General features: G+C 46.9%; 1 protein-coding gene and 1 long non-coding RNA gene across 8 annotated transcripts in view; one reads left to right on the top strand and one right to left on the bottom strand.

Moving 5' to 3' along the window:
• The window catches only part of OSBPL3 (oxysterol binding protein like 3), a 193,708-nt gene extending 180,750 nt beyond the window's left edge, over window positions 1-12,958 (bottom strand). For all 7 annotated transcript variants that reach the window (XR_014834144.1, XM_085005698.1, XM_085005701.1 and 4 more), the window contains exon 1: window positions 12,694-12,958. The gene's annotated coding sequence lies outside the window, so the exon portion shown is untranslated. The remainder of the gene's footprint in view (window positions 1-12,693) is intronic.
• Window positions 12,959-13,180: 222 nt separating this feature from the next.
• LOC146395068 (uncharacterized) lies at window positions 13,181-22,726 on the top strand. Its single transcript, XR_014834185.1, has 2 exons — window positions 13,181-13,210; window positions 20,854-22,726. It is a non-coding gene; the product is annotated as an uncharacterized LOC146395068 (long non-coding RNA).
• The last annotated feature ends 399 nt before the right edge of the window (window positions 22,727-23,125 follow it).

Below are 23,125 nucleotides of genomic sequence, written 5' to 3'. Positions count from 1 at the left end.
TTTCATACTTGGCATCTCTTAAGGCATGGGAAATAGGGGGGCCTCGGTTGAGACAGTCTTCTCAAGACTTGAAGTTGGTTGGGGGCAGACACTAGAACACACTGCCCCCTGCAACTACTTTGCTCACTTTTCAGCTAGAGGTGCCGCAGACCATGCAGGTAAAACCAAATCAAACCCTAACCCTGCAATGAGGGCACGCACACACGACGGAACTCTCATGGCTCCCTTTTTGGAGACAATCCATAAATGACAGCCACGATGGTTATCACTGGAAGGTGCTACCCTTTGTGACGACTAACCCTCCCCTACCTACCCCGTGGCTGGCAGTCCCCAAGGTACCACATGCATCCCCCCTTCTCTCCTGAGGCCTGCCCAAAACGTTATACAGGTTGGGTCTCCCTTGGAAACCTTCTCACTTGCCCACATTTCAACAAAACTGCCAATCCCCAGGAATGATCCCCAGCTTTGCCCTCTCTTCTGAGTTATCTGCTGGGCATCACTGATCCCTCCCTCCCATACACTTCGAGCCCAGCGTGTTCCAAACTGAAAGCATCCTTGTCCCCTAAAGTCTAGCCACTTTGCTATTTTCTTCTACAGTAGTCAGTGGCACCCCAAATAACAGTCACACAGGCCTGAAACTCTCAGGGTTTGGGGTCTGCTCTATGTATTTACGGCGGAGAAAATACTACTTGTACTTGGAACAAAGTTCCAAAGATGCCATTTAAATCTCACACCTGTCTTTTTATCCCCCATTCTCCCTTCCTTGGAGAATCTGATGTTACCAACTTCTTACACAGACTTGATACACAGGGGTAGCAGTAAACGTTTATCACCCAGCTCTCTAGAAAAATAAAAATGAAAACCCTGATTTGTTTCCTTGGCTAATTTCCATGCTGTAAATACTCCCATTTTAGCCAATTTCTTTTTTTTTTTTTAATTTTACTGGCATATAGTTGCCTTACAGTGTTGGGTTCGTTTCAGGTGTACAGCAAAGTGATGGGGTTACATATACATGTAGCCATTCTTGTTCAGATTCTTTTCCCATATAGGTTCTTAGAGACCACTGAGTAGATTTCAAACTACCGCCCTAAAGTCACTGGCCAAGGAGCTGGGGAGAGATACACACAACTGGTTTTCACAAGCTGGTGCAAGCTGGCTTCAATCACCTGAGCTTATGTGCATGTGTCTCTATGCACAAATGTGGACGTGGTTATGTACATCCCCATATAAAATACATTCTAGTATGAATATGTTCTTACTCAGATGGAAGTATCTCATCCATACCTTGGTACAGTGGTATACATGCCACAAACCTATGTATTCTACACTTGGCTTTTTTTTTTTTTCCGGTCTTTTTAGGGCCACACCCAAAGCGTATGGAGAGTCCCAGGCTAGGGGTCCAATAAGAGCTGTAGCCGCCGGTCTATGCCACAGTCACAGCAACAAATGATTCCAGCTGCATCTGCTGCAGCTCACGGCAACGCTAGATCCTTAACCTACTGAGCAAGGCCAGGGATTGAACCTGCAACATCTTGGTTACTAGTCGGGTTTGTTAGCCACTGAGCCATGACGGGAACCGGAGCTTTTTATTTTTTTTTAACTTAACAATAACCTCAGAGATTGTTACCAACCAGTAGATGTGGCGCTGCCTCATTTTAAACTGCTCCATTATTCATTAACCAGTCCCCTATGGATGGACAATTAGGTTATTGCAATCTGTTATTTATTCAAACAATGCTGCAAGAAATAACTCTGCACATATATCACTGTGCACATTTACTTATCTGTAGGATAAAATTTACAGAATTGTTACGCTGGTTCAAAGGGTGCATGTGTTTGCAGTTTTAATAGATACAGTCAAGGAACTTGGGCCAATTTACACTTCCAGCCACCATGAATACCTGTTTCCTCAAACCTTTGCCAAGAATGTTGCCACGGTTTGTGACATTTGCCAATCTCATAGGTGAAAAATAGCATCTCACCCAAGTTTTAATTTGCCTTCTCTTTTCATGAATGACGTTAAGCTCTTCACATGTTTACGAGTCATGTGTATGCAGTTTTGGAAACTATCTGTTCAAGGCTGTCATCATTTCTGCTGTACAACAGAGTGACCCACTCATACATACACACATATCCATTCTGATTCTTTCTCCACACAGATGACCACAGAAGGCTGGGCAGAGTTCTCTGTGCTGTACCGCAGCTCCCTGTTGGCCAATCGGCCCATATTCCTCAGTATGCATGTGCCAGTCCCAAACCCTCAGTCCACCCCCCCACCTGCCCCCTTTGGTAACTAAGTTTTTCAGTCCATCAGTCTATTTCTGCTGCAGATAAGTTCATCTGTATCCTTTTAAGCCCCTCTAGGCTTTGACAGTCTGGGATTCTTTAAGTGGGAACAACAGAAAACATTCTGGCCACTGAAATAAACCAACAAAAAATGCATTGGGAAAATATTAGTTTCAGGAAATAGGGTTGGGGGGAAGGTGCTGGAGAGGCAGCCCTGGCACAGCCTCACGGGACCTGAAGCCAGAGGACAGCAATGCCGTGTAGACAAGAACAGTCGTGTCAGGACACATCCTTGGCAGCAGAGTCTCCACCACCCTTGGCACTGGACCCAGATTCCAGAAAGAGGCATCTGACTGGCCCAGCTCCCACAGCCCAGGAAAATGGGGCTCCTCGTTCTGGTCCCAGCGGATTATCCAAAGGCAAGAAATGACCCCTCCGATGAAAATCAGGACGGGTACATGGATGCTGGACAACCGGAGAGCAAGTGATGCTCCCCAGCTTCCATCCGGCCATTGGCAGACTGTCATGATGAGAGCCACCTCAGCGACTCTTGGAACATCTACTGGGGGGTGTAAGAAGAGCACTGAACCTGGCGCAGAGGAAGCGCTCCAGCTACTGGCTGCCATGCTTTGTAAGCACATCGCCCCCTTCAAAGGGAGGATGGGTCGCTCATGACCCCCACAAGCTCCAAACGACACCCCAGTTATTTCCCTGTATCCGACACACCTGCCTGAAGCAGCTCTGAACCTGTGAGACAAACCCAAGTGGGTCTTCCCCACACTGGTTTTTTACGTTTTCTTGACGGATATCGTTCATGGACAAGGCTGTGCGAATTTCTGCTGCACAACCAAGTGACCCAGCCATACACATACACATACCCGTTCTCTCTCAGACTCTTTTCCCACATAGATGATCCCAGAAGGCTGGGCAGAGTTCTAGGTCCCCTACAGCAGGTCCCCAGTGGCCGATGGCTCCACACAGCTCAGTGTGCACACATGCCCATCCCAAACGTTGCCCACACGCTTTGAAACCTTCAAGGACCCCTCACCCCCTCACGTCAGAGGCTAGGCAACCGAGCTACCCTGGAGTGGGAGCCAGCACGTCATTTTAGGCCACCTCCACCGCCCGGCCCGAAAACAGGCTGTTGGATCTCATTCAGTTTCCCTTACAAAGGTGGAAGAAACTCAACTCTGGATTCAATTCCCAGCCGCAGAGAAACACACCTGTGTCTACCAACACAGTAACTCAAAACCTCCAGAGAGGCGTTAAACCTCTCTTCCTCCTCAGTCCCACCCGGCCTCCTGCAAGCAGCAGAGACCCACAGAAAAGGCAGGCCTTCCCACCTGCCACGCTCCTCGGAAGACTTCCGGTGCCACCGTCTCTTCCCCCCCCTCCTTCAGACCCTTGGCAGCCTGAATCATGACCCACAGAAAAGTGGAACTTTCCAGAGTCCCCATCAACATTCAGCCTCATTCCCTTGGAGCCCCCAATCCTCCCTGTAATGAACAAATTCTCTGCGACCGTTTAAAATCTAAATGCTAAGCTCCCTGAAGGGAGGTTCCACATCTGTCTGACTCATCGCCATGTGCCCCATTCTCAGTCTGGTGCCCCGCGCATAGTGTGTACTCCGTGAACACTCACGCAGTGTGTGTACCAACATCACACTGCACGGAGTTCCCGTCGTGGCGCAGTGGTTGGCGAATCCGACTAGGAACCATGAGGTTGTAGGTTTGACCCCTGGCCTCGCTCAGTGGGTTAAGGATCTGGCCTGGCCATGAGCTGTGGTGTAGGTGGCAGATGCGGCTTGGATCTGGCATGCTGTGGCTCTGGCGTAGGCTGGCGGCTCCAGCTCCAATTAGACCCCTAGCCTTGGAACCTCCATTGGAACCTCCATATGCCTCGGGTGCGGCCCTAGAAAAGATAAAAAAATAAATTAATTAAAAGAAAATCATACTGCATGCTTTCATTCTAAAGAGGCATTCACTTCAAGTTTAATAATGTTTGTGAGATCAAAAATATATATATTATTTAGCTTTTGCTTCTAAACTTTTCAGATCAACACCCACCACAAATAACTTGGGGAGGAATATTTGTTTTATAAGACTTAGAGTACAACTTTAAATTTCTCGTATTACAGCATTTGATATCAAGACAAAACACAAGCATTGGGAATCTATGTTAGCAGGGCTGCACCTACAGCATATGGAAAGTTCCAGGCTATGGGTCCAACTAAGCAGCAGCTGCCAGCCTACCCCACAGCAAAGCTGGATCCGAGCCACATCTTCAACCTTTATCACAGCCCACAGCAACGCCGGATTCTTAACCCAATAAGCAAGGCCAGAGATCGAACCCAAGTCCTCATGGATACTAGTTGGCTTCGTTACCGCTACATCACAACGGGAACTCCCGAGCATGGGAAAATTTAATAGCACTGCCTTTTAATACACAGGTGACGAATCGCTATATTGAGATGTGTTTGACCCACACATTCAAGAGCAAACAGATTTTAATGCTTTAAGCAGACAGTGTAAAGAAGAGAATAATTTGATTTTACATTAACAAAGATCCTCTGATGATTTGTTGAGTTGCTCGTTGCAGTTTAATAATTCTAGTCTGCTTTATATTCAAGCTATTTTCAATTCAGGTCCACTCTCTTGCACACTCAGAAATCAAAGATGAGAAAGACTATCCTCTGGGGCCATTTGCCTACGCCCCCTCGGACAGCTGGGTTTATTACCTCGGCTGTTCTTTTGTGCGTAAGCCCAGACACCTGGACAGCCACAGAATGCTCATCTAAAGAAGTGTGATGGGAAAGCAATTTGTTGCTCAGCTTTAAGCCACAAGTGATTATTATCCTCATTTCAGAAGCATTTTCCAGGGGTCCTGGGGAGTCTAGAAACAATCATAATCTGGCTCCCAAACAAACAGATTTAGGCAGAGTGATTACAAAGCAAATCCAAGGAAAATTCAATTTCAGGGTACAAACAGTATGACTAAGAACAATGAAATTACCACCACACTTCCCATATTTCTCTAAGATGAAGAAACTATTTCATCAACTTCAAAACAAAGAATCGGATAAAGAACTAAAGGAGCAATTCTACTCCTTTGTGCTGCCATCCATTTACTACAAGAGAACTTTCAAATCCTTGCATAGATTAGGCAAGCCTAGGAATCATCGTGGAAGGCTACAGCCTGCATGCTGTAAGCTTCTACAAAAAAATCATCTTTGAAAAAAACCCAATATTTCCCAACTTTTTCATACAAGAGGAATCCTTTATGAAAAATATTTGGCTCCAGACTTTTAAAAAATTCAGGTGTCTTCGATTTAATTTGCTATGAAAAAGGTTACACATATACAAAAGTATACAGCAGCATCCTTCAAAAGTAACATGAGCCATATACGCTATTTGAACTTTTAAGTAGCCAATGACAAAGAGTATAAGTGAAATTAGTTTTAATTATATAGTATCACAACACATCCAAAATATTACCATTTCAGCAGGTAACCAATAATGCAAAATTACAGTCTTTCACACTCACAGCACCTCTCTGTAAGCATCAGCCACAGTTCAAATGCGCCACAGTCAAGTGTGGCCAACGGCTGCCCCAGGGGACAGCAGGTATGGAGAACCCCATTAAAAACCCCATGAGCTCATCACCCGGCTTCGGGTAACTCACCGACACCCTTGTTTCTTACACTCCGGCCCCACCCACAGGTTGCTTAAATGCAAATCCTGAACGAGCACCATTGCATCCGTGTTCGAATTTCCTTGATCATCTCCTAATAATTTTTAACCGTGGATTTGTTCAAACTGGGATCTAAACAATCAACTGTGAGGACCTCTTTTTATGTATGTATTATTTTTTTTTTAGGACCGCACCTGCGGCATATATAAATTTCCAGGCTAGGAGTCGAATTGGAGCTGCAGCTGCCAGCCTACACAACAGCCACAGCCCCGCCAGATCTAAGCCATGTCTGCGACCTATACCTCAGCTCGCGGCAACACCAGACAGGAGCTCTTTGCAATGATGACAATGTTTTTTGATGGCACCAGCATAACAGAGGTTACACTTTTAGTAAAATGCTTTATTCATTACGTTGTTCATTACACATCTATCTTGTGCCCCAACACACAACAATGAACAAGACTTTCAAGGGAACTTCTGGTTTAATTCCTGCCTAAACATTGTTCAGGGAAGTTTGCGGGGGAGGGGGACAGTTCCAACTGGCAAATGGATTTTTTCTTCTTTAACCAATTTTATTTATTAATTTTATATATATATATTTTTCATTATAGCTGGTTTACAGTGTTCTGTCGATTTTCTACTGTACAGCATGGTGACCCAGTTACACATACATGTATGGATTCTTTTTCCCCACATTATCATGCTGCCAAATAGATTTTTAAAAAGCATGGTCTAGGAGTTCCCGTCGTGGCTCAGTGGTTAACGAATCTGACTAGGAACCATGAGGTTTCAGGTTCGATCCCTGGCCTTGCTCAGTGGGTTAAGGATCCGGCGTTGCCGTGAGCTGTGGTGTAGGTCGCAGATGCGGCTCAGATCCCGCGTTGCTGTGTCTCTGGCGTAGGCTGGCAGCTACAGCTCCGATTCCACCCCTAGCCTGGGAACCTCCATATGCCACGGGAGCGGCCCTAGAAAAGGCAAAAAGACAGCAAAAAAAAAAAAAGCATGCAAACAATGGGGTGTTATTAGGCCACACACACACACACACACACACACACATATGAAGCACTGATTCATACTACCACAGGGATGAACCTTGAATATAACATGCTAAGAAGCCATATACAAGACTACATAGCTTGTGTGATTCTATTTTTGTGAAGTGTCCAGCACAGGCAAATCCATACAGACATAAAGCCAATTAGTGGTTTGGCCCATGGGTGGGGATGGGGTGCTCATAGGTGCAGGTTTCTTTGGGGGATGATGAACTGTTCTAAAATTATTCTGGTGATGTTTACCCAACCGTGAATATACTAAAAACCACTGAATTATATACTTTGAATGGGTGCATTGTATGACATATAGATTATATCTCAACAAAACTGTCAAAAAAATAACTGGATCAAGTGTGTTACAGTCACACAATGGAATACTATCCAGTTATGATATAAATGAGAAAGTTCCTTTAAAAAAAAAAACCAGTGACCCACCCTCCTAATCCTAAACCACTTGATTGAGAAACCCTGGAAGTGGGGCCAAGGTAGGGAAACATTTCCAACCATCCCTAAGCAATTCTAATGTAAAGCAAATGAGAGCGATTGGTCTCAGGGAAGATTCAGCCAAGGGATGGATGGTTACAAAACAATGTAGCTACTCCCCCCAAAACAGGTAGGCACAGAGTGCCATGTGTGTTTTCAGAACTTGCTGGGTTGTTTTTGTTTTGTTTTGTTCTGTTTGGCCTTGCCCATGGCATGTGAAAGTTTCCAAGCCAGGGATCAGACCCATGCTACAGTAAGTAACAACAGCAGACACTTAACAGCCAAGCCACCAGGGAACTCCACGTGTGTTTTCCAACTTCAACCTGGAGGCAGCAGAGGAAGGCGTTCTACAAGTGACATGATGCTGAAATGTGATGGATGGGCGGGAACTAGCCAGGTGAACGTGAGTGAGGAGGAAGACATTATAAAGAAGACAGAAGATTATGCAAAACTGGGAGACACATGATGTCTGGCCCTGGGGACACAGGCAGAAAGCCGAATTTAGTTCCATGTGACAGGAACACACAGCCAAGTGGTGAGCTATGAGAGGGAGATGATTCACAGAAGATCTAGTAAATCAGGGTTAAAATGTAAAATATTCATTGACCAGTAAAACACTGGCAAAATTTTTAAATTCCATAACAATATTAATACATTAATAACATCACCATATGTTGAAAAATAGTGTATATAAGATGTAAGATGCTTACCCTACAAACAATGTTTGTTTTGTTTATGGGTTTGAGGTCTCCTTGCAATGTCTGCAAGGTGAAAACAACCAGAACAGGTGCCCCTCATGATTTTAAATAATTAGGATTTCTTTTTTTTTCTTTTTTAGTCTTTTTGTCTTTTTAGGCCTGCACCCAAGGCATATGGAGGTTTCCAGGCTAGGGGTCCAATCAGAGCTGTCGTCACCGGCCTACACCACAGCCACAGCAACTCAGGATCCCTAACCCACTGAGCGAGGCCAGGGATCGAACCCCCATCCTCATGGATACAAGTCGGGTTTGCTAACCGCTGAGCCACAACAGGAACTGTGTAAATAACTAGGATTTCTATTACTTCAGCATATACTGCTGAAGGTATTACCCGACTGCGGATCAAAAAGGAGGAAACAAAACGCTACATTCCAATTACTTTTTCCATAGAATATACTCACAGAATATAGCCAAATATAACTATTTCTATTCTCTTTATTTCTCTCTGTGCACCTACTAGATAGGATACCAGGCTTAGGGACAGGAGGGATAGAAACAGGAGGAATGGATACTAATCCTGCCTTCAAAGCATTTTACAATCTAGCAAGGGAGACAATACCTTTAAATAAATAACTAGGCCAGGAGGCACCGGGGTGGAGGCGCACGAAAGAAGCACCGTGTTGAAGGGAAGAGAGAAAGCAACACCATCAGCAGGCAGAAACTGAACTGGGGACTTGTGAGCACGGGCAGAACGTGTTTGAATTCAGCCTCAAAGACTTGAGGTTTCACAGGGAGAGACGATGCAGGAGCTTTCTAGGCAAAAGGAGCATCTAGGCAAAGGCAAAATGGCCTGCTGCTAAATACAGCTCAGTCGGCCAGCGCACAGCACTGGGGAATCATGGTGAAGGCAGGTCCTGAGCCCAGGCTATGGGATCCTAACTTAGGCTGAGGAATCTACCTTAGATGAGGAGAAAAAGCACCTGGGGATTGAGTCCCAGCTCCACCTTGTATTAGTTGTAGTTGCAGACCTAACTTTTCCTGGGCTCATCTGGCGATGAGGCGTATAGTAAGCAGTGCCTGCTCTGGTGTTGCTGAAGATTAAACACGATTTAATTCACGTACAGGACTCATGACAGTACCTGGCACAAGAAGGTCTGCAGCTACTCTGCTGTTATTCATATTATATTTATTATTAACTCTATATGCCACGCAAGAATTTTTAGCAATATAATGACAGGACCTAAAGAATTTCCCGGACTACAATATGCAGGCAGGACTGGGAGGCAAATTTGCCTGTACGCAACGTCAGGACAGACTGCAGAGTCCCAAGACCCTGCCTGAGCTAAGACGCTGCAGGGCCAACGGCAAGGGATGGATGTGAAAGACACTGAGGAGGAGAGAGACAAGAGCTGCTGAGCAGAAACGTGGGCTGAACAGCAGTGACTGGGACGTCAGGAAGAATGTTTCCAGGGGGTTAAAAGGCTGACGAACAAGATGCAGGCAGGAAAGGCATTTGCAGCGAACTATAAACAAGCCTTAAGTATGAAGCCTCCTTCAATTTAGCCTCCATGTTCCCTGGTGGCCCATGGTGCCATCATTTCTGTGGGCGTTCTCCAGTCCTCCTCCAGCCCTCCCTAGAGTACTCCTGCAGTGGAATTAACAACTAAGAAAATATGGTACTGGAGTTACCACTGTGGCACAGTGGGTTAAGAATCTGACTGCAGTGGCTCGGGTTGCTGCAGAGCTGCAGGTTCCATCCCCGGCCCAGCACCATGGGTTAGAAGATCCGGCTTTTCCACAGCTGCAGCAGAGGTCACAGCTGCGGCTCGGATTCAATCCCTGGTCCAGGACCTTCCACATGCCATGAGAACAGCCATTTTTTAAAAAAAGGAGAGAAAATATAGACACACAGGATAAATGAAATGATGGGTTACCCAGGTCTTCATGCAAAGGAAAAATGTGATACTAGCCTTTAAACTGGGATAAGGTAGAAGATAAAAGGGGAATGATTCCTTCCCACCCTCTAGTGTGCCGTTAGCTCTCAGGTGGTACCATGACACACTTAGCTAACTTCTCGTTGCCCTCAGTTTCTCTACAAGAAAACAGAGTTGCAGTGTAGCTAAAAGGCTGTTGCAGAAGCTTCTGGAACTAGCAGTGGTTTCTACGTCTCCATTCTACACAGGTCTTTCACTGCTTTCCTTAAGAGGCAGATCATATTACGGTGTTCAGAGTTCATTGACCATAGTGGGTAAAACTCATCACATGTCTCTTTAGATTTATGTGAAAGCAAATTTAAATAGAGTGAAAGGGAGAATTTCCTTTCCTTCTACACCAACCAGGCCCACAAACCATAAACTCAACCACAAAAAATCGATGGCAATAAAAATCTCAACAATTCAGAAAATGGGACGACAACCAGCCACTTGATTTTGGCAGTGGAGAGTCTGTAGCCCGATCTCAGATGGTTTTAATATATTGTATCACTGAGCACTCCCAGAGTGAGGGAACATCTAATTAGTGGGAGCAGAAGACATTTCACGATAGTGAAAGAAGCTCAAGATTTAAAGTGAAAAAAATATATATATATTAATAGAAACCTAGCTCAGCAATCTGAGCTAGACCCTGGACAGCTTCATGAACCCAGGTTGCAGTTTCTTCTTCTGCACCATGGAGATAACCTCACAGCACTGCCAACATGACAGTGAAGATGAAAAAATCTAGACCATGGCAGCCTGGTAGTATCTAGTTTAACAGCATAATCATTAGCTATGATTGAAACTAAATCACAATAATGATAAAACAACTAATCTTTTGGCTACGCAATAGCTTTTGTTTTCAGCAAAGCCAAATGTCTTGGCTATAGTGGTGGAAAGCACATTTCAGTTTCTTGGAAGCAGCCCAGCACAAGAGAGAGAAAATGAGCTGGAATTTTCTTCTGCCAGGATAATCTTGGGAAAATTGATTAACCTGCTGGAGGCTCAATTTCCCATCTGGTTAAAAATACCTAGCTAATCAGACTCTTGTAACATTTAATGAGATGATCTATACAAAGTTCCTAGTATACATCCAGCTCTTAGCAGGTGTTCAATTAATAGCAGTGTTAGTATTTGTTCGATTTCCTGATAGAAAAAAAAAAAAGGTAAATAAACATCAAAACCAAAACCAGCTATCAGATCACCACTCCTCATATGTGACAAAGAAGTTTTCATCATTCATTCTACACATCGTTCTTTGGTACCTACTGTGTGCCAGGCACTGTTCTTTGACCTTGAGGATGGAGTGGTGGACGAGATAGAATGGTCTCTGCTTTCTGGAACTTCTACTCTAGCGGCGGAAAGCAGACAGTAAAAAGCCCAGGAGCTAATTTGAGAGAAATGAGTAGTATGGGGAACACCAGACAGGGTGGTGAGCCAACAGGTTGGTGGAGCGGATGGTCATTAGGCCTCGGGGCATTTCGGCGCATGCCTGCCGAAGTGGCCTCCTTGGGCCAGAAGGGGGACCTCATCTTGTATGATGCTTGAGGGTATAGCTAGATCAGAAGTTAGACCGACACCTTTATGCATCTGTGAATGATTCTCTTTTGTAGGCTAGGCTGCAGCTTAAAATCTTTCTAAATGCCCTCATCCCAGTACTCAAACTCGGAGGATCAGTGCAACACAGGGCGGGGAGGAGGGGGGGGTGGCTGCAGATACACCTCGACACAGTCCCCAGACAAATCGCAAGCGACAACTTCTCAGCTCCATCAGGTCAGAGTCCTGACTAGGGGGAGGCTGGTAGTTTGTGAGACGGAGAGAGGGAATGCAGGTGTCCAGAAGGTGGCTGGCAAGTTGCATTACCAAAAGAGGGAGGCGCGCGCCCTGGCTTCAGAAATACCCGGACGATCTACAACAATGCCCATCTGGGACTCCAGAAGCTGCAAGAGCTTCCCAGAGTGCTGGGAAGGAGGAACGTGCTCTCAGCCCCCAACCGGGGCACCGGGGAGCGCAGCAGGCCGGGCGCGGGCAGGAGAGCAAGCCCCGAGCCTAAAAGGACAGCGCCGCCCGGGTCCCCCCGGAGAGCCCCATCCCGCGGATGTGGTGAAGCCTAGCTAGCGCTCGGCCCAATTCAGCTGGTTTCCTGTGCCTCCCGCCCCGGGCGCCGCGCCTCCCGGCTGCCCAGAACAGTCTCTCCGCCCCGCATCCTCCGGCGCCGGGACCTGGCCTCCGTGCCTTCTTGCCACCAATCCTGGTCACACCGCCCCTCCTAAGGACGGCACTCCAGGGTGGGCAGCCTTCGGGGCCCTAATCCCCGGGAGGCCGGCACCGCGGGCGATCTCCCCAACTCGGGACTGCCCCCACTAACCGACTCTTCCCTGGGGCGACAGGAGGCCGACTCCAGTCCTGCCGAGACGCGGCGCCCCCCAAACCACAGTCCTTCCGAGCCCGCACCAGCGCCCGGCCCCCACTACACCCCGACACCATTCGGTCGGGCGTCCAGGTGCTTACCTGCGCGCTCTGCCCCCGGGGACGCCGCCTAGTTCCCCGGTGCCCGACTCCAGGGTTCGCCCACACACGCAGGAGGCAAACCTGGCTTCTCCGGTCCCCCCGCAACGCGCAGCTACAGCAACAGCCTCAGGAGACAGGGGCGCGGACCGCGACTCGCCGCCAGCCGCCCGGCCGCGCCACGCACGGGCAGCCTGGCGCCCGCCACCCCCTGTCCCGCTCGAATCGCAGACGCTGCGATCGCAGCTCGGGTTCCCAGTACTTTGCCCAGAACTTCTCCGCGCGCGCAGCTAGGCAATTAGCGGGAGGTGGGGGAAGGAGGAGCGCGGGCGAGGAGGAGGAGGAGCCTGCCCCCGCCCCGGGGCGGGGCAACACGGGGAGGGTGGGAGGGGTGGCAGAGTGACCCAAACTCTCACCAATCAGGAGTCGTCCCCGGGAAAGGAGGTGGGGAGATGCACGGGAAGAAGCGGACTGATTCCGCGATGCAGTCAGAGGAGTTGGGAACCCGAGTTCCCCACAGGTGCGAGGTCGGGAGGGAGGTGAGAGCTGCTGCTGGGCTGGGGGAAGGGGTTTCCGCCTGCCCAGTGCGCTCCCTTGGTGCTCAATAAATGTTTGTGGAGCGGCGTTTCCGGGCCAGGGAGGGAGGAAGAAGCGAGGACGGCACGGGAGGGGCTGGTTTAAGGACAAGGTTTCTGGGGACACGTTGGTCAAACAGGCAAAGAGGACGCCACCTCCTGAGGAACTCGGACCGAGGCAAAGGGATGGAGAATGGAAAAAACATGGGATGACGGAGAGCAGAATCCGCTTGGGACCCGGGCGGGAGACTGTGACTCCAGCATCCAGAGGCAGTGGTGCAGATGGTGCAGGGTCCCAGGAGAAGCCCCGAGGGGAATGTGGTTGGTTATTCTATGCAGTTCAGTCGCCAGTTAGAAGAGAGAGAAAGCATCACAGTTAGAATTAAAATGCAGGAGTTCCTTGGTAGACGAGAAAGCCCACCTGACTTGACTGCCCGCTCCTTCCTCTGCCCCCTTTGATCCTAGCGGGAACGAAAGCAGTTGATCACCTGGGCTCAGTTTGGGCTCAGTGTGTCGGATGCCGCAGGGGGCGGGATGGAAAGGGAATTAACATTTACTGAGCGCCTACTGTGTGCTCCCGGAACAGCTGTGAGCTCGAAGCTGTGCATAATGGCACCACAGGCTTCTGCTCTCCTGCTTTCGCTTTAGTAGGGAGACAGACCGTGAACAAAGAAGAACACCTGCAAATATAAACAATCGAGAAAGGCCGAAGATCTGTGAGCATTGAGGTAATTGCTAAACAGAGCTTTCAAAAGTGGTGACAGATGTGACAGAGAGCTGTGCAATACCCCGAGGGCCTTTCAGCGGGTGTGGCTTTTACACAGATTTCTGAACCAGGGAAAAGATCTGCCACACCCGTCTCGGAAAGAGCGTTCCAGGCAGGGGGAATGGCAAAAGCAAGGTATGTAGCCTCCCCTGAAGAGCCATCTAACCTCCCTTGCACAATGAGTGTGGCTCGCTAGGCGCGGTGCCTGGCACAGAGTAGGGACTCCAGAAGGTGAAATCCCAGCGCTACCCACCCCCTACGGCACTCGACGCATTTCCAGTCTCCCGACTGATCCCAAATAAGGTTTCTGACGCTCTTGCAGGAGCCACACTATCCACATTTCATTCATTGCTCTCGGTTCTCCGCATTCTGGAACCATCCCCGTCGCAGGATGTCTGGGACTGTCTGTTTTGGATCTGGCAGGCAGCGAGCGAGGGCGGGAGGATCCCGACAAGCTGCGGAACGAACCCACCGTTGTGCTGCCCGCGCTGGCACTCGGAGAAGATGTAAAATCCAATGGCTTGAAGGTTTTTAAATCTTCCGCCGGCACCTGACCAACGCCGGGGCGGGGTGGGGGGGGCGATGAACATGACCGGCAGGCGCCTGGACGATGCATTGTTTTCCCAGCCCTCTTCCACTTTGCTGCAGTTCCTCTCTGAGAGAAGCTCAATCTTTCCTCCGTCCTCCTGCTTTCAAGCTCTTTTATTTTTTCTTTTCCTCTCTCCACCTCCCACCCTCACCCTACTTCATTAGCATTGTTTTGTGTGTGTGTGTGTGCGCGCGCGCATGAGAAGAGCCTTAAATCCAAAAGGAAGTTATTTGCAAAGAGCTTTATTGTTGAAACTATCATTCCGTTCTTGGCTTTTTCTTCAATTTCTTCCAGATAAAGTGTCTATTTTTTTTTCTATTGGTACTTGAGGCAATTAATTGGACAGGAGGAGAATTATTCATATTCATAGTGTGCTTTGCTTCCAAGAAAAAGAGGAATCATACTGTGTCTTTGCATAGTTTCATTTCCTCTTCTTCTCCTAAACAAGCTTCCAGGCTCATCAGCTCCGAAAACCAAAAGGAAAAAAAATTAACGTTGAATACCATGCAGAGCTAATTATTCTTGAAAGAGCTTGTTATGTCCTAAAATTAGCTTTCTCTTCCGAGTTTTATTTTAAAGCAAGGATCTGAATGTCTACTCCAGTGAGATCAATGGTTCTATAGTAAGAGCTTCTAAAGACACTCTTTGAACTGTTGACCAAATACTTTTTATCTTTGGAGACACACACCACAGTGGGAATTATTCACACCTGGCTAACTGTGGTGCGCTTTTGAAATTCGTATTAGGTGAGCAGGTGTTAAAAGAGTTGATATGTTTTGATATTAAAGGAAAGTGATGCTAAAGTAGTTTAATGGAGTGGCCACTCCGACCGCCTCTAGAATTAGACTACCTGTGTTCCGGTCTTTTGGTGTCCACTTCCTGATTCTGAGACACCGTTCTATTTCTGCAAAGGGGAGACAGTAATTGTACCCACTCAGCTATGGGAAGAGTTTCATCCTCAATCCGGAAGTGACTTTTACATAGCCTGACTCAAAGTTCTCAGTCCCAGCACTACTGACATTTGGGGGCCGGATACTTCTTTGTTGTTGGGGAGGTTGTCCTGTGTGGCTCGAAGCATCTCTAGCCTCTACCCACTAAGTTCAAGGAACACCTTTTCCTACCCATGACCAAAAAGTTTCCAGACATTGCCAAAATTGCTCCTGCCTGAGTACCATTAGCCTAGCACAGAGTGAGTACCCACAGATTAGGAAGTGGTATGAGGAAGTGCAGTATAAGGAAGTGCTTAAAAATATGGATTTCCAGGGAGTTCCATTGTGGCACAGTGGAAACAATCCGACTAGGAACCAGGAGGTTGCGGGTTTGATCCCTGGCTTCGCTCGGTGGGTTAAGGATCCAGCATTGCCATGAGCTGTGATGTAGGTTGCAGACGTGGCTCAGATCTGGCGTTGCTGTGGCTGTGGTGTAGACCGGCAGCTGTAGCTCCTATTTGACTCCTAGCCTGGGAACCACCATATACTGTGGGTGGGGCCCTAAAAAGCAACAACAACAACAAAGGATAGCAGAGTATAAACCTTGGGCAAGCCTTGCTTCCCTAACCCTCATCAAAACAATTGGAATCATAATAATGCTAACTTCTTCAGGCGGCCTAGGGATTGGATGAAGGATTGGATGAGCGTGTATACAATCTCGTTGTTTTTCCTGTGGCGTGAAGGCCTTGGACTAGGTCAGAGAGGACGTGTCTTGGCCTCTTTGTTGTCCTTCCTTCCCTGCCTCACGCCAGACATCACAATAAAGTCAATGCTGTCATTTCCACTTTACCCACATAAGGCCTCAAAGTCCTTCTCAACACAATGCTTTAGGAAGCAACTACCGAAAACAGCAGGTAAGGGGATGCTGAAGGACTAAGTGCTAAGGCTAAGGCTATCTAAACGTTTGGCCATTTCAAGATTAAGATCTTAATCATGGCAAGATTAGAGCGCCAGTCTTCTGGAATGGTGACTGTAAGACAAATATCACAGGAAGGAACTCGAGTTCATCACTTCTTCAATCCCTTTTCTTTCTTTTCTTCTTTTTCTTTTTAGGCTAGGGGTCTAATCGGAGCTGTGGCCACCAGCCTACAACAGAGCCACAGCAACGCCAGATCCGAGCCGCTTCTGCGACCTACACCACAGCTCATGGCAATGCCGGATCCTTAACCCCCTGAGCAAGGCCAGGGATCGAACACGCAACCTCATGGTTCCTAGTCGGATTCGTTAACCACTGAGCCACGACGGGAACTCCTTCAATTCTTTTTCTGATGGAAGGAGAAAGGGTACCAGCATTTTGACTATAATTACACAGCCTATCAGTGACTAGGGGTGGGGTGTCCTGCCCTCTTAAACTGTTCTCTTTCTGCCACTCCCACCACTGATGGAGGCAGAGAAAACACTTGTCTGAAGAAGTGATCTAACTCTCCCCATTCTGCATACCCTTCATTTTTGCTCTCCTTCACTTTTCTCTGGAAGATGAATCCGAATATTTAGTTGCACAGGAACACCTTGTAATTATTCTTTCAAAAGTGTTAGTCCTTGTGACTGAGGAATGCACAAGAATTCACCAATTCCTTCTTAATTCACCTCCTTTATTCACCAATTCCTTCAATTCTTTTTTTTTTTTTTTCCCCTTTTGGCCTTTTCTAGGACTGATCCCGCAGCATGTGGAGGTTCCCAGGCTAGGGATCCAGTCAGAGCTGTAACTGCTGGCCTACACCACAGCTACAGCAACGCCAGATCCGAACCGCATCTGTGACCTACACCACAGCTCACGGCAACGCCAGATCCTTAACCCACTGAGCAAGGCCAGGGATGGAACCCACAACCTCATGGTTCCTAGTCGGATTTGTTAACCACTGAACCACGACAGGAACTCCAATTCCTTCAACTCTTAAATAAAGACTCCTTCTTTGCATAAGGCACCATTCTTAGCAGGCATTTTAAGAGATCCGAAGATGAGTCAGTGAGTGTCCCTGCCCTCGGATGTTTTTATAGTTTCATATATTTGGCAGATCAGACATGGACAAAAATAACTCCAATCCCAATTTTTAAAATGTAAGATGTCTTAAGAGAGGGACCAAAATGTGTTCAGAAAAGGAAAGTGAGCAGAAACTCACTTCCTGTGTGTGTGTCTTTGTTGGCATTTTAAAATTTTCAATCAAGAATTCTGGTTTATAATAATCAAGTTAGCTTTGTAGAGGAAATTGCGACATCATTAGACATCCTGGGCCAGACACAGCTCCTGCTTAGTTTGAGTGGATGCTATCAGTGTAACTAAAGGTCACAGTTCATTCTAACTCTAATAGCCATTTTTATCAGATGTTTAAAATTTCTGGAATGTTCTGCAAAGAGATTGCTCACCTTTAGCGACAACAGACTAACTTTTGTCCTAGCATTGACAGAACCTGTTTTTTTTTTTAAGCTTATGGTACTGGGAGAGCATAAGGTATATTATGAAAAGGAACATTCCAGGGATAAAAGACACCAGTGTCATAGACATTAAACCATAAAACAATATTTCCCTCGGGACTGAACTACCTCAGAAGTCAGGCTGTGCACTCTGTGATCTTTTAGGTATACTCTCCATAGCACATGAGGCATCCTATGGAATTATTTGCAGTAAACACTAGGTATTACAATAATAGCCCACGTGTATTAAATACTCATGCGCCAGGCACCGCTGAACTGGGCTTCCAAGATTACTGCCACTTTTGCCACCATCGGGAGGCAGCTGCCTGTTAAACCAGAAAGACTTGGCACAACTGCCAGAACCATATCCCTCCTACTACAAACCACATCAGCAAAGTATTTGCCTTGAATCCTGCTTCTCCTTTATCACCACTTTTCCGAATTCACACCTTGCATGAATGTATCTGACTGGTACATTCCAAATTACGTCAGCAGATCTAGCTGCAAGGAAGGTTGGGAAATGCGACATTCAGCTTTCCAGCCTCTGCAGTCAGGCCCGTGAGGGAGAGACTGGGCTAGAGGTTGAGTGAACCAAGCCGAAGCGTCACCATATCTTTTCCTTCGAACTTCCAACAAGTGTGAGAGCAGAAAAAAGGTTTTAGACGTTATAGCCTCTTCAGAGTTCTTCAGTTTTTATAGGGTACCCCAGAAGTCCTAGTCCTTCACCTGTCTCCCTAAATTCCCATCTCTGTCTCCACTAGCAACGCCCCTATTGTCTAAGCTGCCATCATTTCTTGCATGAAAAACGGCAGCAGACTTAAGACCCATTCCCAGGAAATCACCCTTGGGCTTCTGCAAGCCATTGTCAACTCTGCAGCCACGGTGATTTTTTTAAAACCCAAATCTGATCGCAAAACACTTCCATAGTGTCCCATTGCTCTTAGGACCAAGACAAAACTCCTTAAATGGTTTTCGAGGTCTTGTGTGGTCTGGTGCCACCAACTTCATCGTGGGCCATGTCGTCCCTCCCACTCACCCCTTTCTCCACACTGACCTGCTTCCAGGCCTCTGCTCTTCCCCGACACAGGAGACCCTGCCTGGAATGTGCCTGGATCTCTTCTCTGCATTTAGTTAATGCTGACTCATCTTTTACATCTCATTCTGTCATCACCTCCTTGGGGAAGTCCTCCTTGACTTTCAAGATTAGGTCAAATGGTCCTATCTTATGTTCTTATTAGAACTGAATTGGGTGTGTGTGTGTGTGTGTGTGTGTGTGTGTGTGTTAGTAGCACCTATTATAGCGAATTATTTTAGCTGTAATATTACATCTGTAATTAATATATATATATAATACACACACACATGTTTGGGGGTTTTTTTAGGGCTGCACCTGTGGCATATGGAAGTTCCCAGGCTAGGGGTCGAATCAGAGCTGCAGCTGCTTGCCTGTGCCACAGCCAGAGCAACGCAGGATCCGAGCCGCATCTGCAACCTACACCACAGCTCAGGGCAGTGCCACTGAGTGAGGCCAGGGACTGAACCCTTGTCCTCATGGATACTAGTCAGTTTCATTAACCTGCTGAGCCATGATGGGAACTCCCAAATTTTACCCTTTCCTAAAGTGGAGATTTTTCACCTTCGCGTTGACCTCTTCTTCTGCACAGTGTGGCTAGGACTTGTACCATGTGGCTCTCATCAAAGCCAAGTGCCCTGTTCACTGGTCCTTGTTACGCATCCATAATGCCCTGCCGACCCACAGCAACTAGGAATATCACACTCTGATGAAATGACCATTCCAGAAAGAAACTGTAACGGTCTCGTGCTGGCTCTTAGAGACCGTTGATTTAATGAACTGAATTCCCGGAACTGAAAATTAAACTAAAACTTAATTCCTGTCTGAAGATTAGGTAGTTGGAATTAAGCGGAGCAATATCTAGGGTCCATGCTTTTTCCTCCAAGTGATTTTCTAGGACTATGGGACGGAGGACAAGACAGGAAGAAAGGGAGACTGAAAGAATTTGCTCTGCATCATTATTCCTTTTGCAAAAGCAAAAGTAACAGAAGTTAAAGAAAGGGGATTCGATTGCCTGTAATCCTTCCTACAAACAGTGACAACCCCAGCTTACATTGTTATTATTATTCGATGTTTCCTTCTAGTATTTTTTTCACGCCATTGTAATTTTGGGGGTAAACACAAATTGAAATTGTATTTTTGACTCGATATATGTTTTCCTAATTGCTACTTCAAATTATCAACAGAATATTATGAATTCCTTAAAATGATTACTGTGAAGACTACGAAAAACCCTGAAAAACAGGCACGGTATCAGTTAAAACTGTACCATAATAAAACAGCCGAATTTTGAATGAATACAAAGAGCCAGACTGACGTACTTCCCTTTCCATTAGGTACTGCTTTCATCTTCATCTTGGGCAAGTAATTTAACCTTTCTGAATTTTTGCTTCTTCATTTTTAAACCAAAGTTCATAATACCTGCCTCAGCTATTACCGAGATTGAAAGTAATATGTGATCAGCTGAAATCGGTCCCCAGAGAAAGGAAGATATTTATAAGAATGTACTTTTGAATAATTTCCCTTTTAATAAGCCTCCCTCCCCCCAATAAATTAATTTGATCTCTATTTTAATCATTCTGCCATGAAGCATCTCTCTTCCTCCTACTTCTTAGGGAAATTCCTAAAGTGGGGTGACTTGATTAAAGGATGGGCCATATCTGTGGTTCTGGAAATTGCCTTCTCAAGCCTCCTGCGTGCTAATGATGCTGTAGCAGTGTTGGTACCTGTCACCTTCACCCTGTCTCCTCCCCTATTAGGGTCACGTCTCTATGAGAAACGTACAATAATACTGAACAAATAAGAACCAGAAAACCTGCTCGTTTGACCTGAAGCAGGACCACATATTCCCGGATGAGGAGGTACCTGGACAACCTCTTCCCAACTAAGAGTCAACTAAGAATCATATACATCCCTGTGCTGAAGGAGCCCGAACTCTGGGACGTTGAACAGTCTTCACTAGGCCAACCGTTTGTGTCTGACAGCTAAGGCTGGAGGAGGTTTGGACCACAAGCAGTTGTTACTTTAAGGAGCCTGGGACCAGGGCATTCCTGATCCTAGGCTTCTCTTAGGGTATAAAGTAGACCCCAAAGACCTCAGCTTTAGGGCGTCCGTCCTGATTGCGCCTGGAGCTCAAGTCTCATGGTGGCTGCTCTAAGTATAAATGGACATGCGTCTCCATTCCTGCAAAGTGTCATGAAGGTAACCATGCTGGGACTTTGGAACAACTTGTCTCCCAAATAATGGGAACGCAGAATCACTTTGGCATGAAACAACCCACATAACACCAGCATTGTGCTGTGGTATTTGGAGGGGCCTCAGGAGCCTCGTGGTGCATTTACCCAGGTGCCCATTTTATATTCCCTTCTGGAATGTCAACTCTTTCTCTTACTCTCCTTGAACGTCTTCCCTTCACAGAGCATGGTGCTCGGCACGTAGAAGACATTTCGCCAATTGTTTGCTGAACAAAGGCACGAATTTACTTTTCCTCAAAATTAGGACCTAGATTCACTTGGCTGGGTAAGAGAATTATATTCCTTTTTGTCTGCCAGGATACTTTTGGCTGCAAGTGAGAGAAACCTAATTAAAACTCACTTAAACAAGAAGATATATTATCTGACCCAACAAGATGTCTACAGACAGAGCAACTTTCAAGCTGGTTCATTTAGTAACTCAAACATGGCAGCAACAGACCCGGGTTCTTTCTGTCGTTCTGCTCTGCCAAGTTCACCTTGTGGGTTTCCTCCTTAGGCTGGATGTGACACAGACCAGCCATTACCAATATCCCGTCCAGACACAGAAAAGATTACCCCTCCTCGAGTCACCATCTATAAATAAGGAAGCCTCCCCTGGATGCCTCCCAGCCAGGTGAGCTTCATGTTTCATTGACCAGAGCTGGATGCCCATTCGTACATTTTTTTGGTTTGTTTGTTTTTGTTTTTTGTTTTTTTCAGGCCACATCTGCAGCACACGGAAGTTCCCAGGTTAGCGGCCCAACTGGAACTGCCAATGCCAGCCTATACCACAGCTACAGCAACATGGACTCTGCGGCGCATCTGTGACCTACGCCACAGCTCATAGCAACACCGCATCCCCCACTCACGGAGCGAAGCCTGGAATCGAACCCGTATTCTCATGGATACTAGTTGGGTTCACTACTGCTGAGCCACAACGGGAACTGCCCTGCTCATACTTAAAGCAGTTCCTGGTCAAGACACGTTTTTCAGCCATGACTGATTTAGATCACAAATTGACACCAAAGAAACAAAACAAAGAAAGCTGGAGTTCATGTAGCAAACGCAGTTGCCTGTTTTCACATTTCGCCAGGAGCCACTTTTCCTCTGGGGGGTGAATGCTCCTCTTCCCACAGCCCCATCCTGAGGATCCTCTAGGTCAGCCTTGGCCATGTGACCCACTTTGGCCAATAAAATGTCAGTAGAGGCTTGAAGGGCCAGGCCTTGCTGTGCTGGGCTAACGTCCCCTCTATCCTAGTCACCAGCAGTATTCCAGTCAGAGGCGCCTCCCTCAGCCTGGGTCCCGGGGTGAGAATGATGAAGATACAGGAGCACAGCCCAGCTAAAATGCACTCTTAGCTCAAATGGGAAATAAAACGATGTTGTTACAGCACAGAGATTTTGGAATTGTTTGTTACGATAGCATATTTTAACCCCTTCCTACAGACACAGCAAGGAAAAAAATGAGAAATGGGTGTTGCAAATGCAACCAAGAGGGTTGCTGTATTTCCTATATTTCCTAATAGAAGGTAAAATCTGTATGAGCATAGAGGGAGTGATGATATGCCTGCCATCACCGTGTCCAAGCAAACCCCCCCCCGCCCCTCCCCGCCCCAAGCTGCTCACTTTCCAGCTCTCCAGTCAGCACTCGTGGCATCACCCTCCTTCCCTTCGCCAGAGTTCACGGCACTGGCGCTGCATCTTCTCTTCTCTTGCCAGTCTCTTTCCATTTTCTAGCCATTTTTCAGACAAGGTGACTCCCAAGCACCTTGCTTCTTCACAAGCCCAGCCGCTTTTC

Source organism: Sus scrofa, chromosome 18 (assembly GCF_054392235.1).
Source record: "Sus scrofa isolate SSC_HxYL_T2T_F1_AM1 chromosome 18, Sscrofa_HxYL_maternal_Yorkshire_Landrace_v2.0, whole genome shotgun sequence".
Lineage (NCBI taxonomy): Eukaryota > Metazoa > Chordata > Mammalia > Artiodactyla > Suidae > Sus > Sus scrofa.
Note: the sequence above shows the minus strand (reverse complement) of the source record. Positions and strands in the feature narration are given on the sequence as shown.